The following is a 10,325-nucleotide window of genomic DNA, read 5'->3' on the forward strand; positions in this document are numbered from 1 at the left end:
CAAATTAAAAATGAAATTATAAATTATATTAATACTAGAAGTGTTGAATCTAATAGCATATATTACACAAACATGAAAGGAATTATTAAATTATGGAAGAAGATTGATATAAAATTCCTAAAAGAAAGCATTAAAATAAGATTGAACAAAAATAATAATTTTTTTGTGTGATATATATGTATACACAAACATACATATATAATTAAATATATATATATATATATATATATATATATATATATATATATATACACATATATATAATTAAATAATCTTCCATGACCAGAGGAAAGGAAATAAATAAGAATAAATAAAGTATTCTTAAGTTGAGAAAATAAAATAAATCAATGACTAAAAATCACAGTTGAATAAGAAGTGGTTATTAAACAAAATAATATTTCTAGTATCAGACATTTATTGTATTTAATCTGCTATTGTTAAAGCAAATAAATAGAAAGTTAATTTATCTAGGAAACAAAATAAGTATATTTTACTCAATGTATCACAGCTTCTTCACAGTTGTATGAAGAGTCCTGATATTGAAGATTACCTACAGATTTTTTTGTATTATCAAGTTAACTTTAACAGATGTAAACTATACACTGTACAGCCCAGATAGAATAAGTCAATTGAAATAGAAATAAATATACTTGTTTTTTTAATTTTTAATTTATACTGATAAATATACATTATTGATTCTGTGAATTATAGAAAATTGTATTTCTGCTTCTAAGAAATATCAGAAAAGTTTCCTCATCCACAAAAAGTTCTGTGAATTTAAAAGTGCATATAAATTCAATATATGAATCCAATTGTATTCTCTGCTAAATGGAGCTGTCAGAATGATGTCAACAACTTTGTTTCTGCCCAGAAGGGAAGCTACTCTCAACAATGTTTTTATTAAGACAGATGGCAGATAAAAATTGACAGAAAAAACATTCTTCAAACAGCCCTGAAAGTTAGTCTAGTATTTTTCTCCTATCAATATGTTGTTCCTGAAATTTCATCAGCATTTGTTTCTTTTATCAGTTTATTTGTCTTCTATGAATGTTCCAAAACAAATAAACAACACTCTTTCATGCATTTTCTTAAATTGATAAATGTTTGTGTAATTAGTTATGTAATGTGTTACCTTTCAAAAGCTTATGAATTTGCATATTTATAGTGAAGAAAATCAAGTATTTTTCAGTCATATTATAATGAAAACATACATCCACAATAAATTCATAACCAGGCATGTAGTATGAATTTTTAGTCCCAATTACTTGAATTCAGTAGTTCAATACCAACCTGGGCAACATAGTAGTATCTAAACAGCAGCAATCACAAAGAGATAAATCAAAATATAAGTACATGGTGATATAACAATGACAGAAAACATCTGCATGAACTCAGAAATTTTATTAAAAATACACTTCATTATTAAATAAACTTCTATGTAAAAATTTATACAAAATGTAATTATGAAGCAAGATTATGCTTATTTCATGAGTAATACCTTTTAAAAAGCATTCTAATACATAATTCCCTATTTGGAAGTATTCAGATACTATACGTGTGGTCCAAATTGTTATGATTTTTGTTAAGATGACAGTCTGAGATATCTATAAAATAAAATTACTATTTTAATATATTTTTCTTTACATTTATTTCATTGGCATGAATTATTTTGAACCATTTGGTTCTGTGCATATTGCAAGGAAATAATAAGCATTATTGTATATATATTCATGATTTCTTATTTTTAATAAAAAATGGACATGACTCTTATAAATTGGTTTATTTATGGAGACCATATCCATAACCTCCATCATTAGAGAGGTTGAGATGTAAGGCTAAAATGGGCATGACAATCAGGTGAATGGTAATCTCAGAAAGATCGATTTTATTATTAACTATGCTTGACTAGGTTAGATCATTTATGTTAGGAAAATAAATCTTGACATTTATATGGATAATTTTGTGGCTTACTTGTCAACTTTCCTGTGAGACATGGGTCTGATTAAACTCTGATTGAGAATGAGAACTGTAATACATTATTAATGAACTCAGGGTAATTGTAAAGTTTTATGACTTAGGGATCAGTGGAAATTGGTTCCATGGTCAGTTTGAGAAATTATGAGAATACACCTTGCACTGACAGTGCTGATAGCTTAGCATTAGTCATGGTGTTCCCATAGCCATGGCCTGTGACAGCACTAATGATAGTCATTTTGTACCGTGACCATGCATTAGAATACATTCAGAAGAGCATAAAATGTCAAATATTGGAGTAAAGATTTTTCAGCAGTTCTTGGCAGAAGAACCCTTATATTCCCAGAACTTCAAGTTTCTTGAAATTGCTACCCAGTAATCTTAAGAAGAATAGGAAAATATAAATTAAAATTCAACTAAGTTTATTTTTAAAACAAAACTAAATAATCTGAATTTTAACATCATATTACCAATCCAAGGTAGAGAAAATAATATAGAAATATATTATTTTTTATTTTATTTAATTTTGGTACTGGCGACTGGATTTGGGGGTACTTGACCACTGAACCACTTCGACAGCCCTACTTTGTATTTGATTTAGAGACACAGTCTCACTGAGCTGCTTAGTGCCTCAATTTTTGCTGAGGCTGGCTTTGAATGTGCTATCCTGCTTTCTCAGCCTCCAGAGCTTCTGGGATTATGGACATGCACCACCATGCCCAGCTTAAAAATGTATTCTTTAAAGAATTCCCTTTAAGTGACAGTTACGTGATGAATTAGTTTTTCCTCACAGTTTTTTTTTTTTCAGTGAACAGAGAGTAGGATAAAAGAAAATATTTATTTAAATAAAAGTAGGTAATACTAAGAAGTTTATATTTTTGTGAGAAATATTTGTATGAGAAATGAAAATGTTTATTATATACTTATTATAAAAATATCCATAATATTTATTTCAATAATCATAATAACATAACACATAAGGGTGTGAGTTTGGAAACAGAGATTTGGAGTTTATAGTCTCCAAATGTCTCAATTTTGTTGTCTCAGTTTAGTTATTTATCCTAAGCTTACTTTTGTCACCTTTAAAGTAAAAATTACAGTCATTCTTCTAAAAGGCTTATTATAACGGGTCACTGAGATCCTGTAAAAGTTCATTTCAGTACCTGACACAGTGAGCATGTAAATTATTTACATTATCATTTTAGCACAATGAATTTACCTAATAGACATGTATAATTGTCTTATTGAAGCTAATATTGAAATCACAATATTATACTTTGCTGCAAAGAGGAAGGACTTGAGATCCTAACAGTGTGACCTACCTTGAGAAATGGTTCCAGTGAGATCCTTGCTACCTGTTGAGATTTTAATGCAGGATGTTTCCCTTTTCTCTTTAGGCACCACTGATTAGATAGACTTTTAAAAATGGGTGAAGGAGCGAGGTTGTTTGTAAAATTCAAATAAAGTCAGTGAAACTAAGACATCAGTGAAAATAAAAAGTACAAAATTTAGTGTTCTTGAAATATTGGAATATGTCATTCATCCTGATATAGCCCATTGAATTTTTAGTGAAATTATTAAACATCAAGGGACTTAGATAATAGCTTTGCTTTACTTATTTAAATTAATAAGAATTTGCCCATTTTGGTTAAAATTTTTTTTTCTTGAGTATTTTTTTAGAAATACTGACCTAAAAAAATTCTTTACTACTTCAAAAAACTACATTTCATGCAGCTCCACAGTTAATTTGAGCTATCCATAATAAGCTCCTGTATTTTGAGACAATACTAAATGATCACATGTAGTATTAAAAAGTAAGTCATAGAAGCCAGTCTTGAGCTATGAAGTTGTAAAAGCTGGGCACTTTTAGCAAACTTTTAGAGAGTCATCTTTATCTGAAAAGAATAGAATTGAATGAGAAATTATTATTGATGAAATAAATATTGTCGTAAAAAGTCAAATTAAGGGCAATGCTGGTGAAATTCCTACAAGGACAGAAAACCAAGTATGTTGTTGTTTTTAGCTTTTCTTTGATCTTTCTAGATCATCCATACTGTGTTCATGATCAGCCAGATTATCCCAAGAGCTGCAGTACTGCTCTGATGACAATCTGTATCTCTGGGCCTTGTCTTATAAATCTGTTTGTGGACAGCTCTTTCCCTCCTCCTGCTCTAAATGATTAGTGTGTTGATCTCCTCTCTCCACTTTCTTGGAGGGAACACGGATTTGCAAACAACACTGTAGAACAATTTTTGGACAGATGAGCTCCTACCCCAATGTTCTCTCATTCCCATTCTTCTTTGAATCACTACTGTGTCCATTTGTGAAAACTATTAAATTTGTGATTTCTAGTTAGTTCATGATAGGGTTAAAAATACACACACATCTTTTTTTTAAAAAAAGATACTTACTTTTTAGTTGTAGTTAGACACCTTTATTTTATTTATTTATTTGTATGTCTTGCTGAGGATCCGCCTCGCACATGCAAGACCAGTGCTCTACTGCTGAGCCACAACCCCAGCCCTGCAAAATACACACACATATCTTGACAACACTTAAAGACATTTACCTTCCTATGGCTTTCTTCTGGTTTTGCTCCCACATCAAAACAATGCTCTAGGAAACATTATCTATTTTACGGAATACAGTATTGCTTGACTCTAATTGAAAACTGAAAAATAATGTCAATTGAGATCTTTGAAGAAACATGAGTGCTTATTGAGGAAGAAAGGAAGCAGGGATGAGTTGGGTAGAGATAAGTATGGAGATAAGGAAAAAAATTGTCCTGAAATATAGTCCTAATTCAAATCCAATCATCTGTATTCTTTCTTTTTTGGGGGGAGCGGAGGGTACTGGAGACTAAACCCAGGGATGCTTAAACACTGAGTCACATTACAACCCCTCTTTTTTATTATTATTATTTATTTTGAGTTGGGATATTGATAAGTTGTTTAGAGTCTCACTAATCTGTTGAGGCTAGTCTCAAACTTGTTATAACCTGCCTCAGCTTCCCTAGTCAATAGGATTACAGATGTGTGCCACCACGCCTGGTGTCATCTATAGATTTCTATTCTTTCTCAATACTAACCAATAGAAATATAATGTGAGCCATACATACAATTCTAATGTTTCAGCAACTGCATTAAAAATAATTAATTGCAATGGATATTAATAGCATATTTTAACTTAATATATAAGCATTATTATATGTAATCAATATTAAATATTACTAAAATAATGTATACTTTTCTAACCTAGTCTTTAAAATCTGATATAATTTATATTTACAGGAAATCTTAATTTTGATGTTAATTTTTCTTTGAATCTATACTTATAGTCCATAAATTTAGCTTAAAAATGCAGATTTATTCAGATCAAATTGTCTAAACACACTTAAAAGTTTTCAAATAACTAAAATAGTTTTTAAGTTTACATTTAATCAGTGTAAATTAAATAAAATGAAATATTCAGGTCTTTTTGCAATATCTATCTTTCAATTATTTGAAAACCACATGTGTATTGAACATCATATCTCTGAATGTTGCTATTAAATAAAATGCATTTCTCAAAAAAACTAAACTTCTTAATCTCAGATAAATTGAATGGATGCCATTCTGCTAATTTAGTCATCAAATACACTAATTTTCCTTGCAATTAGTTTTTACTTACACTGCCTAAAAGTACCTCAAATTCCCTTCTCATTTATTTATGACCTCTACCAATTATTCTGCTTTGTACACATTATAAAACCAGCATGAACACGGCTTTGGAATTTTTATTCACTGTACATTGGAATTTCATTCATATATGTATAAAGACCTTCAATAGCTTAGATTGATTAAAATGTCAGATATCAGTCACACTTGACCTCTGACTTGTTTCAAAGCATGACTTAAAATACATTTTTATTCTTGGCAATCTCATTTTGTTTCTGCTTTTTCTATTTTGTTTTTGTGTTTTATAACTTTAGCAGTTGAGCTTCATCAGGAATGGACTAAGAAAACTGGCTTAAGAAATAAATGTTTTACAAATTCATTTCTACAGTAGTGCTTCTGTACTGACTTAATGTTTTACTTTTGGAAACTGTTTACCATAAATGATGAATTAACAGTTTGAAATGAAATTCCAAATCTGACTGTAAACATTAAGTACATGCTGGCAAATAAGTGTGTGGGATTGCTGGAATAGAATAGTTTGTTTAAAGTCAACAAATTAAATTAAGGAACCATCTTACAGTAACATACCACATAAGACAAAATTAGACTGAATAAAATAGAAAAGAGAAAATCAATTATGATTCAATAATGCCACTTTCCCGATTAACTAGAAATTATTAAAAGTGCATTTTTTACAGGAAGTTTGATGGCATAATTTTTTGAGTTTTTTAATCTGTGAATATTAAGTAGGCTAATTTAATTATGACAGAAAGTATGACAATCAGAATCACCTGAGAGAGAAACATTCATTTTTCCAGGAACATTAAAATTATCTCAAAGCATTTTTATTTTATAATTTTAAGTTGTTCTCTTATTATTGTCTATCAACAAACACAGTTTTTCCAAACTTGCATAGAAACCTTAATTTAAGGTGGAATAAAAGAAATGAAATTACAATGATTGTTGTAATTTTTGGTAAATTATGGTTGTAAAATGCTCAATTATCTGACATTAATTCAGAAAATAATACAATGAGAAGGCTTTTGTATATGTTCAACATGCCTTTCCATAATAGAATTTTGATAATAATTTTTGTTTTAATGAGTTTGAGAAGAATTGGGAAAGTTTAGAAGTTGTACTTCTGTTTGATTTTTTCAAAAAAAATTTTCCTTTATGTATCTAACTAAACAATTTATTTACATATTTATTTTAGCTGTTACTACATTTTTTTTTTCTTTATACCACGCAATGCCATTTTAAACCTAGAGCAGTTGCTTTTGTGCCTGGCTAGTTTAGCTTGTGGAGTCAAAATATTAATGCAAACAATGGCATGGATTTGAGTATTTTATTGTTTTTGTCCCTTTATATAATGCTGACAGAATAAGACCATAATTCAAACAGTTATCTTATGAATGTATACCTTGACTAAAAACATGTATGTTTTTGTCAGCATTTTCGTTGTTGTGGTCAAAAAAACTTGACAAGAACACATAGAGGAGAAAAAGTTTATTTGAGGTTACAGAGGTCTCATTTCATACACAACTGACTCCATTGTTCTGGGCCCAAACTGAGGCATAACATCATGGTAGAAGAGCATAGAGAAGGAAAGCAGGATGACAATCAGAAAGGAGGAGGTGTGGCCGGGAGGGAGTAGTGTGCAGTGCTGTGCTTACCAGGGACAAAATGTAAACCCCCAAAGCCACGCTCTAGGCTCTAGTGATCTACCTCCTCCAGCCACACCCTACCTCCTTACAGTTGGAAACCAGTTAATCCACATCAGTGGATCAATGTACTGATTAAAGTCTTTCATAACCCAATAATTTCACCTCTGAAGATTCTTTCATTGTCTGACACATAAGCGCTTGAGCGACACTTCATATATAACACATAACAATGTACTTTTGTACCTTATGTGAAAATGTCTTTGTAAAGAAAGCAAAACTACACAAATTACTGTGATAATTTTTGATTACTAATAGGTTTATTCATGCATAGACTTTCATGAATAATGTACTTTGCAGGGAGCCCCAGAAGATTTGTATATGAAACTACCCTGCTCCCATGTTTGGCACTGTTCTGTTTAGAGGGGGATAAAATAAGCCACATCCTCACTGGTCTCTCATCCCTGGGTCTACCTCAGTTTAGTGTAGACTACAGTACTTCTCTCTAAGACTCATGATTCTCAGTCTGGTTTTCTACCTGGTTTGGAGATGAGCTCCAAAGAGTTCTCTGAATATCTGAGAGTTGTTAACTTAGAAGGGGAAACCCATTTCTGGTAGTTAATTTAAAGGAATAGTTGCTTACATAGGTGTATTCAATACCTCTTATTCTCCCTACATGTTTCTCACTGCTTCCCAAGTCCCTAATACAGAGGTTCTCAGCATGCTTTTTACCCAGAACACTGTGTGTGAGAGAGGGAGAACACACATAGATTAGTAATTCACTCTAACCATGTAGAGAATAATTTCCACTTTGGAATCAGACAAAACAAAATTTGAATACAAATTTTATTGTATTATACACATGTAACCATAATATGTTTAACTGTCTAACTCCAAGGAATTCCATCTCTAAAATTGTGATAATATTTGTTCAAAAATCTGCCTGAAGTCTGGGAAGGTGGCTCAGTGGTTGAACAATTCCGTAGCACACATGGGTGTGATCCCCACTAATGCAAAACAAAAAAATAAATCTGTCTCAAAAGCAGAAAATATATATATTAAAGCAATTTAAATGATATTTCAACATTATAAATTCAATACAATTATTTACTAATTTAATGCCAACATATTACTATTATTAAGAAGTATAAAAAGAAAATTACTTTCTATGACATAAAATTGATTTGGCCTTTATTATTCTGAATATCTACATAAGTCTTTATATAAGAAGTTTTAAGTTTTTTAATTTGCATGTAAATGAAGATTCCACTTGAGCTATTTTGCATATTTTATTTATTGTGAATGAGAAAACACAAAAATATTTTTAATGCTGAACGTGATGATGGAAAAGTTACTAAAAATTAACCATATTATAACAAATGTATAGTATAACATCCATAACTATTAAATTTTAGGAATTTTATCTGACTCATTACATATTCCAATAATTATAAAAATAAACCAGTTCTAAATGTAATTTTGTCTTATATTGTCCATATTACCTCTTATTTAATCTGTATGGGACACCTTATAATTTGGTATTTTCTAAAGATAGAAACATCAGACAAACATATTTGATTTCAGTCATTTTTTTTACTAATATTAAATACCAATAAAATGGAGCTTTTAAAATGCCACAATAAAAGAATGAGGAAATATATTTCCGAATTTACTTGAATTTTATAGACATTTTTCCTTGGAGAATTTAATTTGTATAAATAATAGTTACGACCTATCATTCTCACCTTTAAAACTGTCCAGCAAAAATAAAATGTGATGTTACAATTCTCTTACAGTTAAATTATGTAGCCATCATCTAGATTATAAAGTATGTTCTGTTTCCTCAAATCTTGCTTGATTTACTATTTTTGTGTTTAATTTTCTTTTCTATCAGATAAAAACTGCAGCAGACACTGACAAGTGTATGTCCAAAAGCTGTAAAACTCGAGGTGTAGGATTTTACTATAGTTGTCTACCAGGTAAATAATCAGACATTTATATATTTGAGGCCTATGAAATGAACTTTCTTTCAAATAAATGGTTTTCAATTCACTGGAGTTTAGCTCTAATGTGTTAATAACTCTCTAAGAGTTCTTATAATCTCCATAGAAATATTAGACTGTGAAAAAGACACATTTACTTTTCCATGTATTTTTAGAAATATATCAAAAATTCAGCAACTAGGGTTGTATATACCTGATATCATAGCAGCCTTTTGAACTAAGACAAATAGTAACACAATATTTAGGAAATTCATTGTAAGCTCTTAATTGTAGAATTTCTTCAGAGATTGTTAATGTTTATTTCTCCTTTTTTCTATTAAAAAGTTTGAGTAAACATGTGCCTATGTCAGCACATAAATTATCTAGAACTATGTAAAAAGATGTTAATTGATATAAGTAAAAGAACCATAGATGTTTATTTATGATTTCCATCTTCTAAACAATCCTTAATAAATTGAAGGTGAAAAGTTTTATAATAAGTTGTTCGTGACTCTAAAAACATTTAATAAATGTGAATCCATGTGGGCAGTGTTTTACTACATCCTAGTATCACTGTATTGTACAAGTGAGTAGATAAATATTAAGTCCTTGATTTTTAATACATGCCCTCAAATTCCTGGTTGGATATAAACATAGTCTGAAACCTTCTGAAATGTTCAAAACAGTGACTAAGAACTCATGTTCTCAACTTTAATTCCTCCTACAAATATACTTAATATAACAAGAAGATAGCGTGAGAAACACAACATGAAATGAAAATTATATATATTTTTTAGGCAGTGATTTTTAGTGTAATTATATAGAGTGACTTCTTGCTTATACCAAGTGATTTTTAATATCTCCTCAAGGTCTTCATCTGTGGAAATTACTTAAACTATTAGCTAATACGCCTTAGTTCTTATAGTAAGTTTGTCTGAACATTTATTCTGCTTTTTCTGCGTGCAATCGTCGTATGTCAGTCTACCAAAAACAGAGGCCTGAATTTACCTGGCACTGTATTCAATTATATTCCTTCAAACTTTCTAACTTAA

The sequence above is a fragment of the Ictidomys tridecemlineatus genome, chromosome 8 (assembly GCF_052094955.1).
Source record: "Ictidomys tridecemlineatus isolate mIctTri1 chromosome 8, mIctTri1.hap1, whole genome shotgun sequence".
Taxonomy (NCBI): domain Eukaryota; kingdom Metazoa; phylum Chordata; class Mammalia; order Rodentia; family Sciuridae; genus Ictidomys; species Ictidomys tridecemlineatus.